Source organism: Dendrobates tinctorius, unplaced genomic scaffold (genome assembly GCF_039654945.1).
Source record: "Dendrobates tinctorius isolate UK_male_01 unplaced genomic scaffold, ASM3965494v1 ptg000193l, whole genome shotgun sequence".
Lineage (NCBI taxonomy): Eukaryota > Metazoa > Chordata > Amphibia > Anura > Dendrobatidae > Dendrobates > Dendrobates tinctorius.
The window spans coordinates 2486808-2501667 of record NW_027361860.1 but is presented as its reverse complement, the minus strand read 5'-3'; the positions used below and the strand labels follow the sequence as shown (position 1 = coordinate 2501667).

The 14860-nt window shown below is 35.4% G+C and overlaps 1 long non-coding RNA gene across 1 annotated transcript in view; it reads left to right on the top strand.

Annotated features, from left to right (window-relative positions):
* LOC141055991 (uncharacterized) overlaps window positions 1–13335 on the top strand; it is a 228107-nt gene extending 214772 nt beyond the window's left edge. Inside the window, exon 2 of the long non-coding RNA XR_012221566.1 lies at window positions 13189–13335. This is a non-coding gene — a long non-coding RNA (uncharacterized lncRNA). The remainder of the gene's footprint in view (window positions 1–13188) is intronic.
* The last annotated feature ends 1525 nt before the right edge of the window (window positions 13336–14860 follow it).

Sequence of the window (14860 nt, the reverse complement as noted above, 5' to 3'; positions counted from 1 at the left end):
CTTTTTTTTTTTTCTTCCATTGAGCCGCCTTCTTCTGTCACATATTAAAATAACTTTGTCTTTCGTGTTGTCCTCCAATATAATAAAATACAATTTAATTTAATATGGATTTTAAAATTATTTTTTAAAAGAGAATGTATGAAAAAGGAAAAAATAAAAAAGAATATGTGAAGCAAATGTGGAAAATGGTATTTGCCTCTTTTTGTCTGAGTCACGATCCATCTCTTCCTGGATCATTTCACATTTGGTCCTGCTTTTTCTCTTTGATTCCTGATGTATTCTCTTTTCCCCTTGGTGCACATTTCACCAAATCAGTGCTCTACTGTGGGATCTGTGGTTGGGTATCTTGAGATGAAAGTTTAGAGGGACAGCCAGGTCTTGGTAGATTTGCAGTTGTATGATACTCCTTCCATTTTAATGTGATTGTTTGCACAGTGCTCCTTGGGATATTTAAAGTTTTGGAAATCAGTTTTTATTCAAATCCGGCTTTAAACTTCTCCACAACAGTATCACGGACCTGCCTGTTGTGTTCCTTGGTCTTCATGATGCTCTCTGTGCATCACACAGAACCCTGAGACTATCACAGAGCAGGTGCATTTATATGGAGACTTGATTACACACTGGTGGATAATATTTATCATCATTAGTCATTTAGCACAACATCGGATCATTCAGAGATCCACAATGATCTTCTGGAGTGAATTTACTGCACTGAAAGTAAAGGGGCCGAATAATATTGCACGCCCCAGAAGATGAAGTTAACCTATAAAAGATAAAGTAAACCTACTAATAAAGCCTTCAAACCAACAGATGGAGTAAAAGTACACAATATACAGAGTGCTAAAACCTTAGAGAAAAGCTGCAATTGAAACAAGTTTAAAATAGAAGCAAAAAGCTGGAGCAGATCTTTTGGGATAAATCCTTGTAGAAGGAACACTGCCGTCTCTGGAGTTCAGTCTGAAGAGAAAAGCTGCAACTGATTGCCAAAAGCAGTGTAGAGACTTTACCCAGAAGTGTCTTTATATACCGAAAGATGAAGGTTCATTCTACTTGACCTTTTCTCTAACTGGCCAATGGAAGCTTTAACATTTCAAGCTAGAAGACAATGTGTCTGACACCTAGAGCAAGAAAAAAATGATATGCTCATGTTTTACTAGTAAGACTAAAATCAGCAAATAAAATTTCATTTTACTATTTAGTGAAAGTTGCTGTTGATTCACTTCAGTCTTATAACAAGGGTTCTTTCCATTCTATCAGGCAGGGTTGTTTCTTGTTCTTGAGCCTTCTGAATGGAAATAAGGCAAATAATGATTTTAGAACATAAAGATATAAGGTTTTCAAGTTACTAATGTAATTTCTGTGCTATCATTACCTTGTTGTTCTTGTAGCAATACTGTAGACTGCCTTTGCTTCATGGCTCTTGTTTTCCTTGAAGGTATAGAGGGTACTTTGACTCTGAAATGAAGAATATTGAGAATAATACTACAAGGTGATAATGCAATGGTCAAGTTAATTATTTTGGAACAGCTGTATTTATTTGATATAGTATATCGACCTTGTAGTCCACCTCTCCTCATCCACGCTGCTCCGGAAATATTCTTCTATACTTCCAATTCAAGCAGGCAGCGTTATTTCTTGTTCTTTAGTCCTTTGGAAGAAAATGAAGAAATTATGCTTTTTATTCATGAAGATGTGAGATTTTCAAATTAATGGAAATTTCAAGCAGTTCCTTTTATTTGAGGGTATAGTATATTAATCTTGTAGTCCAGCTATCATCCACACTGCTCAGGGATTCCTCTTCTATATGCTGGCCTTCTTCTTGGTCCTCCTGAAAACTGTCTTCTTCCTGAGTGCTATGGTCTACATCTTCATCTTCTTGGCTTTCTCCTTGGGGGTCCTTGGTCTTGAACGTTATTTTCTCCTTCTCTGGTTTAAATGAGATTAAAACATATATACTATTCAAAATGTAATTTAAAGGAAGCATTACCTTCTTACTACAAATTACCTTGATGTGCTGCTTATAGGTTCATCAATGTCATCTTAGCCAGCTTGTATGACCAGCTCATGACCATAACAGATGTCCGCCAATGTCTTCTCAAACTATTTGACACATTCAAATGAAACAGCTGAACGGAACTATAGAGAAAACACTTATTTCTGTATATGAATAATTTGACAGTCTAAGCTTCACATACACTCCTGATTAGTTGGCTGGAGATCACGGGGAGTTTGTCAAAAAATATATAAGTGAAAATATCATAAATGGCACTACTTGTAGACTAGAAGGATAACACATAGCTTTTGGGAATCTTGCTTCTTGTGGCAATTCCTAATACTGTTGGACACTGTAGATCGGATTTCCTGTTATAGATATGAAAAATGTCCTTCCTCAGCGTGGATCTAACTTTTTCATAGTAAACTTTAATTCACTGAAAGAGCATAAATAAAATGATGGAGATTGAAAAGGACAGTTAAATATAGGATAAGAATGAGGTAGAGAAATCTTACCATTTCTTCCGCTATTCAACACCAAGCAGGCCACTTGGTGGGTAGCAGTCTTGTGTGACTTGACCCCAATAACTATTCTTCACCCTTACAAGTATAGGGAATCCTCTCATTCCATTCAGAAACCTAGAAGTTAAAAAAAAATTAGATAGTATGAGACACTAGTATAAAGGAAAAGGCCATAGCGAGGCAAAGCAAGTTACGTACAGTCATATATTTTACTACTCATTGTCTAGAAGCATCTTCAACGACCAGAAGGGTCACAAGATAATTTCTATATTCTGCATTTCTTTTTGGCAGCATCTATGCATTTCAAAAAGGATGGCTTTGCCATGATCAAGAGCCTTCGGCATTCCTGGGGTACTTTTAATGAATTTCTCAGTGCTGTATATCTAATAGGAGGGTAGAACATGCGATTTTTTTTTTTTTTTTTTTTTTCACTAACGTATAGTAACATATGAAAATATATAAAAATAGCACTAAAATATAGACTCAATACTATGTCTGTATTTTTAGTACTGAAAATGGATGTGCATGTTTGGGTCTGATCGCTAAGCCAATTATGAATCCACTTGGCAGTCGCCTTGTCCAGTCCATACTTGGTCATTTTTTTCAAAAAGAATGGTATGTAATACTTAGAACTTGATTCGGTTAAATTGGAAGGAAAGTAAGTTAGTCTGACATGGCTTCTCAGTTACAAACCTATGCTGGCTCTGGTTAATCACTTCATTCTCGTCCAGGTACTTGCATACAAAATCTTTCCTAAAATAGAAGTCGGTCAACCCTGATTCTAGTTGGATGCAGAAGTCCTCCTCCCCAAAATGTTTCCCACACCTTGCTAAGCGATTGGGTCCTCAAAATATTGCAAGTGGTGTTTGCACCAAAAGATAATCCTGTCTCATCTGACCACATGACCTCTCATGCCTCCTCTGGACCATCCAGAGTGTAATTAGCAAATTTTAAAAGGGCCTGGACAGGTGCTGGAGTGAGCAGGGGGACTTGCGTGCCCTGCAGGATTTTAATTTGTGACAGCATAATGTGTTAAGAATGGTATAGTTTTATACTTGTCTTGGCTCTCTTCAGGTCATTGACCAGGTCCTTTCATGTAGTTCTAGGCTGATCCTTGACCTTTCTCAGGATTATCCTTGCCCCACGAGGCAAGCTCTTGAATGGTGCCCCAAACTGAGGAAGGTTGAGTCATCTTGTTTATTCCATTTTCTAATTGTGCCGATGGTTGTTTCCTTCTCACCAAGCTGCTTGCCTATTGCCCTGTAGCCCATCCCAGCCTTGTGTAGATGTACAATTTTGTCCCTGGTATCCCTGGACAGCGCTGAGGTCTTGGCCATGGTGGATAGTCTGGAGCCTGATTGAACTTGAAACCTGTATAATACTCCTGTCTACACAAAGGAGCAAATGGAAGTAATACACATATTGAGGGCAGAGTAGGAGGGCTTCTTACAGAAGAACAGCCAGGCCTGAGATTTCGTGCTGGATGGTATGTGATCAAATACTTAATTCATGCAATTTAATGGTGTAAAAATCCTATCATGTGCTTTTCTGGCTTTTATTTTAGATTCTCTCATTTTGAAGTGTAACTAAGAAACCTTTACAGACCTCTCCATTCTTTGTAAGTGGAAAAACTAGCAAAATCCTACTTGTCCCTTGTATGATAACATTGTCCTCAAAGCTGATCTCTGGTGGAAAATATGGGATGTCCTTGCTCAGAGACTGGTGGTTTTCCTCCAATGTTCCTCAGCTCTAGATTAGCTGATCACCCACAATCCTCTTACAGTATGATGCCGAAGGAAAATGAATCTACTAGATGGTTGTATCCTTCACCGTCCATTTTCTGTTAGAACGTAAGGTAAAAGATGAGCTGAATATACCATTTGAGGGGATTTACACACCCTATGAAGACGCATCTTTGATAATATATGAGCAGGATATATTGGGATTAGATTACCCCCTCAGTCCTATCAGCATTAATCATTCAGGGATGTTCCTTAACTTGGGTGCAATGTATCCCTTAGAGCCAATAGTTATTCAATATGTCACCCTCAAACACATTCATGGCTGATAAGCCAATGTTGGGGATTTTTGTCTTATGTCATCAAGGAGAATGATCTCAATCTTCAGGTCACTGCAGGGATAAGTAGCAGATGTTGACTGAAAAAAAGAAATGAATGTCTCCTTACATATCTATTGTAGAAGGTTGTCAGACTTATGAAAATGAACTAATCACCAATGTATGATTCCAGGTCTATGCAGGAATTGGAGTTTGCACACAATCTCTGCTGAATAGTCTGTGGCGTAGAAAGTAGAGGATAGATCAGTGGTAACAAACACTGGGACTATGATATATAGGCAGTGGATTATTAGGAATCTGTAAAAGACTTTTACCTTGTCCACATGAAACTGCATCAAATATGCCATGTGGTCAAACAGGTCTCCTCAAGCCATATAGTCTATTTAATTGCCTTGCTCGCTTGGTGTCTCCATAAATGCCTGCAGAGACGTTAAATAGCAGCACCCGGTAGTCAGTTTCAGGACTTCTATCTTTGTATAGATTTTGTCCTCCTTATAACGACTCTTATCCATTTTAACAGCTAGCCGTTCTTCACGGACCGGATCTGACCTGTTGTGATTGTTCTGATGCCAAGGTGACCTGGAGGAAAAACTGCCAACCATTATTTGGATCTGTGTAATGGATCACTAGATTATCCCAGTTATCATACATGAACATCAAATAATGAATAAATAATCATCTTCTGTGCATCTGGTGCAGGGTATATTGGGTAACACTGAGAGGGAAGCTTTGGAAACTGACGTGTGCATTTATTCTCAAAGATACTTGCTGAACTCAAGGCTAAGTTCAATACATAGTAACATGGTATTTAAGGTTGAAGGGAGACTTTGTCCATCTAGTTCAACCCATACCCTAACATGTTGATCGAGAGGAAGGCAAAAAACCCATGCAGAAAACACTAAGCTCCACATTGGGGGGGAAAAATTCCTTCCCGACTTCACATATGGCAATCATTCTAGCTCCCTGGATCAACACAATATCAAGGAAACTAGTGTATATAACCTGTAACATTATACTTTTTAAGAAAGGCATCCAGGCCCTTATTAGGTTTTAGCAGTGAATCACTCATTGCAACATCATATGGCAGAGAGTTCCATAGTCTCACTGCTCTTACAGTTAAAGAATCTGCATCTGATTATTTTCAATAATTTTTATTGGTATTTTAAACATTTTTTAAAGGATATGGATCAAGGTAGAGGAACAACAGGTAGGGTAGAAAAACTGTTGGGAGGGAAGGTAAATTAAACCAGGGAAAAGGGATAGGAAAGAGAATTCCCTGTGAAGACAGGGAATGCCCCCACAAAGTGAGGGAATACAGGCAGACATATACATACAAATACTGTTGAAATAAAGCAAATGTAGCCTATTACAGGAACAAGTAAGATGTTGCTTAATAGAAAAAGCAAAATTTCAGCAACTTTATAATATATAAAATCTATACATGTGGTATGCATCAACTAATACGTCGAGGTTCCACAACACCTGAAAATAAAAAGTTAGTATTATATGTGAGCCCATCCCGTCTGGGTGCACTATATGACCCTAAGACCGAGTGGAGGGAATGCTCGGTTTCTTTAAATGCAAATCAAATGGAACATATATCCTTTAAGCTTAAGTAATAGAAAATGAAAAAAATACTGAATGTCTTTTGCATCTGTGATTATGATTAAGCCTTCTTTCCTCCATATGTAGAGTATGTCCCCTTGTCATCGTCTCAGGTCTAAGAGTAAAAAGATCATTAGAAAGGTCTTTGTACTGTCACCGCATATTTATACATTGTAATAAGATCACCCCTAAGCCTTCATTTGTCCAAACTAATGTTAGGTGTAATAACCTGTCTTGGTATTGCAGACCCCCAGTTCCCTAATAACATTTGATCGCTCTTCTCTGCACCCGCTCAAGTTCAGCTATGTCTTTCTTGTACACCGGAGACCAGAACTGTACACAGTATTCTAAGTGTGGTCGCACTAGTGACTTCTATTGAGGTAAAATTATGTTCTCCTCATGAGCATCTATGCCTCTTCTAATGCATCCCATTATTTTATTTGCCTTTGCAGCAGCTGCCTGACAATGGCCACTAATTGTGAGTTTGTTGTCCAAACCATACACCCAGGCCTTTTTCAGTGACCGTTTTGCCCAGTGTTTTACAATTAAGCACATAATTATACATCTTGTTCGTTCTACCCAAGTGCATGACCTTACACTTATCCCCATTAAAGCTCATTTGCTATTTATCAGCCCAAGCTTCTAGTTTACATAAATACTCCTGTAATATAAAATTGTCCTCCTCTGTATTGATTATCCTTCAGAGTTTAGTGTCATCTGCAAATATTGAAATTCTACTCTCTATGCCCCCTACAAGGTTATTAATAAATGTTAAAAAGAAGCGGGCCCAACACCAACCCCTGTGGTACCCCACTGCTAACCGTGACAGAGTCTGAGTGTGCTCCATTAATAACCACTCTGTTTCCTATCCCTGAGCCAGCTCTTAACCCACTTAGACATATTTCCCCTATCCCCATTGTTCTCATTTTATGTATCAACCTTTTTTGTGGCACGTTATCAAAAGCTTTTGAAAAGTCCATATGCACTACATCCACTGCATTCCCTTGGTCCAGTCTGGAACTTACCTCTTCGAAGCTCATCTGATTAGTCTGATATTAACGGTCCCTCATAAACCCATGTTGATATTGGGTCATGAGGTTATTCTTCAGATACTCCAGTATAGCATCTCTTAGAAAACCCTCCAGGATTTTACCCACAGTAGAGGTTAAGCTCACTGGTCTATAATTTCCAAGTTCAGTTTTTGTTCCCTTTTTGAATATTGGCAACACACTAGCTATATGCCAGTTCTGTGGTGCAGACCCTGTTATTATGAAATCTTTAAAGATTGTACTGATTTCCTGCAGTACTAAGGTGTGTATCCCATCAAGGCCCGGGGATTTCTCTACTTCAGTGGGTTTTTTTGGGGGTTTTTTTTGCCGCTGCCTTACTTCCTGCTGAGTTAGGCTAGGTTCACATTAGCATTTGAGTCAGCAGCATATCATGCAAATGCAAAAATGCATGCAAAGCACATTTTAAAGCAGCGTTTTATGCTCCTCTTGCGCATGATGGGAAAAACGCTGCGTGTGCATGCGTTTGTATGTGTTTGCATTGTTTATGCCCATGCATTTGATGTGACACCAGACAAAAGTAGGCATGTCTCATGGGATTTCTATTTACATTTTATATCCTCATGGATAAAATATTTTTTTCGGACTCACTGTGCGCTGCTTGACAAAGTTCAGTAGTACAGCATGAAGGGTTTTAACAGTTTAATTCCCAACGCGTTTCGAAGTTTCTAATACTACTTCCTCAGGGGATGACATGAAGTGAACAGATACAGCCATCTCCAGTTATATACATACACTATTTGAAATTGGGCACCAAAAGAACATGTGATAGTGGAACGAATGTCAAAGTTCACAGGTTAAAGCTGCGCAAAATATATTAATCCATTTGCAATCAAATTAAAATGCTTTTTCTTTTGTTTCTTATTGCAGAACAAACATAATATAAAAAAGAAAAGGAAAGAAGAAAAATTGATAAAAATGAAAAAGGAAAGCTGAAAATACCGAACCCGTTAAAAAAGAGGGGAAAGACTCCGAGTCCAGAGTCAGAACCACTATACTGGAGGAAGATTCGCTTGGAAAAGGGAATATTTATGTATATATAAAAAAAGGAAAACGTTATGTGTATATAAAAAGAGGGGGGTGAAATTCGTTAATTAAAAATGAAGAAGAAATACAATTTTTTATATATATATACACATTTTTTATGTATAACATGAATAAAAAACTGTGTGAATAAGAAGGAGTGTCACTATGCTTAAAACTTCAAAGTATCCTTTGGTACCGAGTGTGAGGAAAGGACCTACAATAAATCTCCATATGGAGCCGGATCGCTACCGGGATGGGTAGAAAAAGAAGAATATTATATTCATTTATATATGTCATTTTTGTGATGAAAAATAAAATATATAAATATGATGCATATAGAAACGCTCAATTTTGAGACAGGAAAATTATATCTATTAATAATCACATATAAGGAAAAGAAGGGGGGTTCAGAACCACTATACTGGAGGAAGATGCGCTTGGTGAAAAGGGAATATTCATGTATATATAAAAAAAAATGGAAATGTTTATATATGTAAAAAAGGGGGGTTAAAATTTGTTTATTAAAAGAGAAAATAAAGAAATATATATATGAAAAGGTGTATGTATAACATGAATAAAAAAAGTGTGAATAAAAAGGATCCATTGGTACTAAATGTAAGGAAAGGACCTACAAGAAATCTCACCAAAAAAGACCATATGGAGCCGGATCGCGACCGGGATGGGTGGAAAAAGAGGAATATTATATTCAATTATATATATTATTTCTGTAAACAATTATAATGAAAAATAAAATATATAATATATATAGAAAGAGAATAATATCTATAATAATCTAATATATGAAAAGAAATCATACAAAATTATTAGCGAAAAAAATTACACTGTTAAAAAGTAACATTAAAGAAAAACTTCAGTGATCTCATTGAGTCCATTAGGTTTCAATGTGTTCAATCTATAAATCCAGAAGATTTCTTTACGATTCAATTGCCCGATTCTGTCGGGATGATCATTTGGAATACGCTCAATAGGACTTATTTTGAATCCATTAGAATTTCTATTATGCTTAAAAGCAAAATGTCTAGAGAGACTATGTTGTAGAAAACCAATTTTGATATTGTGTCTATGGGAATTAACCCTTAGATGCAAGGGTTGCGTGGTTCTCCCTACATATTGTTTTTTACACTCACATTCAATTAAATAGATCACGATTTCTGTAGAACAATTTAAAAAACTTTTGATAGGAAAGCTTTCATCAGTGGTGGTGGATTTAAAAGTATTTTTTTTATGTGAAATGATTTTACAGCATAGACAGTTTCTTCTACCACATTTATATATTCCTTTTAAAAGATTTTGTGAGGAGGACAGAGGATCTGTTCTGAGACGACTAGGGGCCACTAGATTTATAATTGTAGGAGCTCTTCGAAAGGTAATACCTGGGTTTCTAGGGAGAACTTTATTTAGAACAGGGTCATTTAGTAAAATATGCCAATTATTCATTTAAAATCTGCCTGATTTCAATATTCTCATCACAATACTGTGTGATAAAATTATTTGAGAACCTATTATCATTTTTAATCATCTTAGATCCATTCACCAGTGAATTTTGGGATAGATTTTTGCATTTATTATAGGCATTTTTGACCAAATCCACAGGGTATTTTTTGTTTAAAAAACGATTCTTTAAAATTTCCGCCTGTTTTTCAAAGTCTTCCTGATCAGAACAATTTTTTCTAATTCTTCTGTACTGATTGTCTGGTATATTTCTAAGCCATTTACCAAAATGCCCACTACTGAAGGGTATGTAGCTATTTTTATCAACATTTTTAAAAAAAGTTTTAGTTAAAATGTTATTATCTTGAATAAAAATGGTAATATCTAAAAAATTGATCATAAAAGGATTATATGTTGAGGAAAAAGAAAGACCCCAGCAATTATTATTCATGTCCTTAATAAATTCATTAATGTCATTATTTGAATTGTCCCATATGATGAATAAATCGTCAATAAATCTCTTATAAATAATTATATTTTGGTGTAATCTGGAGTTAGAAATATAAAAATCCTCAAAGACCCCCATAAAAATATTTGCATATGTAGGTGCGACTTGGGAACCCATCGCAGTCCCAAGCCGCTGATGATACAAACACCCATTAAAAGTGAAATAATTGTTTTTTAAAATAAACTCCATACCTTCAATAAAAACTTTTTTTGTGCAGCAGACAGTCTCATATCACTTATTAAAACCTTATTAAAACATGCAAGTCCCAAATCATGGGAAATATTCGAATATAAGGAGGATACATCCATAGTTAAAAAAAATTGTGGTTTCCATTTAATATGCTGTAAAAGTTGAATAAGATGTGTGGAGTCTTTGATGAAACTCTTGAGTCTAGGGACATGTGTCACCATAATTCTATCAACATAATGTGATAGATTACTGGCAATGGAACCAATACTGAATATGATGGGTCTGCCGGGAGGATTTACCAGACTTTTGTGGATCTTCGGTAAGTGATAGAAAAAAGGAGTACGTGGATTCGCAATACAAAGAAATTTCAGCTCATATTTATCAAAGACATTCATATTTTTACCTTCAGAGATCAATTTTTCTTAATTCGTCTTGACTTTCGGTAATACATCAAAAGAAGTTTTGACGTAGTACTTTTCGTCAGATAAAATTTTGAAGGCTTCGCCACAATAGTCTTTATAGCCTTGAATGACTATACCTCCTCCTTTGTCCGCCGAACGAATTACAATATCGGTATGGGATTTCAGCATTTTTAATGCCATCTTTTCATTTTTTGTTAAATTATGTCTACAATTATTTTTATTTTTATTTATATTTTTGGTTTGAAACAGTTCTTTGAATTCTTCCTGTACTATGTCATTAAATACTTTCAGATGATGACCTTTACTTTCAACAGGATAGAAATTAGATTTTTTTGGTACTTTCAAATGAAATTCAGGTATGGCCGTGTCCATCAAAGTTTCAGGATTATATGGTTTTGTCAAGTCTGCTTCCTTTAGTGAAAAATGTCGTTTAAGTGTGAGTTTTCTTATAAAAATCTGTAGATCTAAAAAAAAGACTAAAATCGTTCGTATTATATGTGGGACAAAATGTAAGTCCTTTGGAGAGTACATTAGTTTCATCAGATGTGAGATTATGGGAGGATAAATTAAAAATATTGTTGCTATCTTCAGTACAAGAATTGTCTTTGTGTTTTATTGATTTATTTTCCCTTTCTTTTTTTCTCCCCCCTCTGCTTCCTCAGTAGATCCTTTTCTTTTTCCGTTTTTTGGAGTGAAGAAATTTTTTATATGTGCAGGTTTCAGTGCTCGCGGTAAAAAAGGGACAGTGGCTGTATTATCTGTGCTGGAATTATCAATTAAGGTCATATTGTCCTTAGGTGTGTTAGAAACAGAAAAATCAATTAGTGACTCCTGTGTACCTTCAGGGAATTCCATAAGTGCCGGTGGAGAGATTTCAATAGGCGTAGGTGTGATGATTTTGTTTGTGTCAAGAATAGGGTTAATTGTGTCTATAATATTTTTATCATTTTCAGAATTTTCGTGAATCTTGTTATCATTGAGACAGGCCATTTGTTCCTTTAATATTTTCCAGATGTTTCATCGCTTCAATGATAGGTGCAGTCATTTTGGTATTTTTAATTATGGGGGGTTTTAAAAAAATATTTTTCTTTGGGTGGTAGTATATTAATATTTTCAACTATTGATGTATCAGATTTCTTGGGGAAGGAATTAACACCTTTGTGATAAGTGTCAACTTTTTTTGTTGGTATCTATTGTTTGAGTAACAGGATTGTTCGCATTATTAATTCTCCTATAATCTTCCCTGTCTCTTTGTAATTTCTTTGAATTCTTGAGGACTGTCTCATGTTCCACCTGCATGACATGTGTAATTATATTGGAATTGATTTTCTTATACTCAGGGTGATTATGAAAGGGGATAAGCTCTTTGGACAGTTCCATGACTTTTGAAGCTGCCACCTCAGCTAATTTAGATCTTTTTTGAAAAGTAACAAGATCATTTTATGCATACAGTTATTCAAGTTGTTATCCCATTCTTTGGTAAAGTCCAGATCTTTATCAAAGGGTGAGCCAAAGACTAACCTTAGTCCTCGTGGACAGATATTTTCCTCTAGATAAATGGAGAGGAAATGAGCATCCAGGCTGAAATGTAATTCCTCCTTCAAAGCTTCTTTAAAGTTCGTAAATATCCTCCGAAAAGTCCTAGTTTCTTCCTCGGTGAAGTTATCTGAGGTATCTTCAACGGATACCGTGTATCCTATGTTCCCAATGGTTTGTAGAATCAAGCGTTCCCTTGATGATAATCTATTCTGGAAATATTCCATGTTGATACAAAGTACCGGACCCTCTGCGGCTCAGAATTTCCTTTTGCAACGGCTGTGCTATCCAGGGACAGCCGCAGAAGATTCAATATAAAAGAAGCTGAAGGAAAAAAAAAAGCGCAATAGGGTCTTATCTGGGTGGTATTGGGAATAAATGATAAGAAATTCACTCACCTTTTGCAGGGGAGATAAAAGCATATAATCAACTGTCAGCTGCTGCACGCCCGAAGGTCCACTCTGTGACCGCCAATGTAAATCCTCATGGATAAAATATTTTTTTCGGACTCACTGTGCGCTGCTTGACAAAGTTCAGTAGTACAGCATGAAGGGTTTTAACAGTTTAATTCCCAACGCGTTTCGAAGTTTCTAATACTTCTTCCTCAGGGGATGACATGAAGTGAACAGATACAGCCATCTCCAGTTATATACATACACTATTTGAAATTGGGCGCCAAAAGAACATGTGATAGTGGAACGAATGTCAAAGTTCACAGGTTAAAGCTGCGCAAAATATATTAATCCATTTGCAATCAAATTAAAATGCTTTTTCTTTTGTTTCTTATTGCAGAACAAACATAATATAAAAAAGAAAAGAAGAAAAATTGATAAAAATGAAAAAGGAAAGCTGAAAATACCGAACCCGTTAAAAAAGAGGGGAAAGACTCCGAGTCCAGAGTCAGAACCACTATACTGGAGGAAGATGCGCTTGGAAAAGGGAATATTTATGTATATATAAAAAAAGGAAAAGTTTATGTGTATATAAAAAGAGGGGGGTGAAATTCGTTTATTAAAAATGAAGAAATAAAAAATGTATATATAAAAAAAATTGTATGCATAACATGAATAAAAAACTGTGTGAATAAGAAGGAGTGTGACTATGCTTAAAATTTCAAAGAATCCTTTGGTACCGAGTGTGAGGAAAGGACCTACAATAAATCTCCATATGGAGCCGGATCGCTACCGGGATGGGTAGAAAAAGAAGAATATTATATTCATTTATATATGTCATTTTTGTGATGAAAAATAAAATATATAAATATGATACATATAGAAACGCTCAATTTTGAGACCGGAAAATCATATCTATTAATAATCACATATAAGGAAAAGAAGGGGGTTCAGAACCACTATACTGGAGGAAGATGCGCTTGGTGAAAAGGGAATATTTATGTATATATAAAAAAAAAATGGAAATGTTTATATATGTAAAAAAAAGGGGGGTTAAAATTTGTTTATTAAAAGAGAAAATAAAGAAATATATATATGAAAAGGTGTATGTATAACATGAATAAAAAGCGTGTGAATAAAAAGAATAAAAAGGATCCATTGGTACTAAATGTAAGGAAAGGACCTACAAGAAAACTCACCAAAAAAGACCTTATGGAGCCGGATCGCGACCGGGATGGGTGGAAAAAGAGGAATATTATATTCAATTATATATATTATTTCTGTAAACAATTATAATGAAAAATAAAATATATAATATATATAGAAAGAGAATAATATCTATAATAATCAAATATATGAAAAGAAATTATCATACAAAATTATTAGCGAAAAAATTACACTGTTAAAAAGTAACATTAAAGAAAAACTTCAGTGATCTCATTGAGTCCATTAGGTTTCAATGTGTTCAATCTATAAATCCAGAAGATTTCTTTGCGATTCAATTGCCCGATTCTGTCGGGATGATCATTTGGAATACGCTCAATAGGACTTATTTTGAATCCATTAGAATTTCTATTATGCTTAAAAGCAAAATGTCTAGAGAGACTATGTTGTAGAAAACCAATTTTGATATTGTGTCTATGGGAATTAACCCTTAGAAGCAAGGGTTGCGTGGTTTTCCCTACATATTGTTTTTTACACTCACATTCAATTAAATAGATCACGAATTCTGTAGAACAATTTAAAAAACTTTTGATAGGAAAGCTTTCATCAGTGGTGGTGGATTTAAAAGTATTTTCTTTATGTGAAATGAGAAATTACAAAGAGACAGGGAAGATTATAGGAGAATTAATAATGCGAACAATCCTGTTACTCAAACAATAGATACCAACAAAAAAGTTGACACTTATCACAAAGGTGATAATTCCTTCCCCAAGAAATCTGATACATCAATAGTTGAAAATATTAATATACTACCACCCAAAGAAAAATATTTTTTTAAAACCCCCCATAATTAAAAATACCAAAATGACTGCACCAATCATTGAAGCGATGAAACATCTGGAAAATAT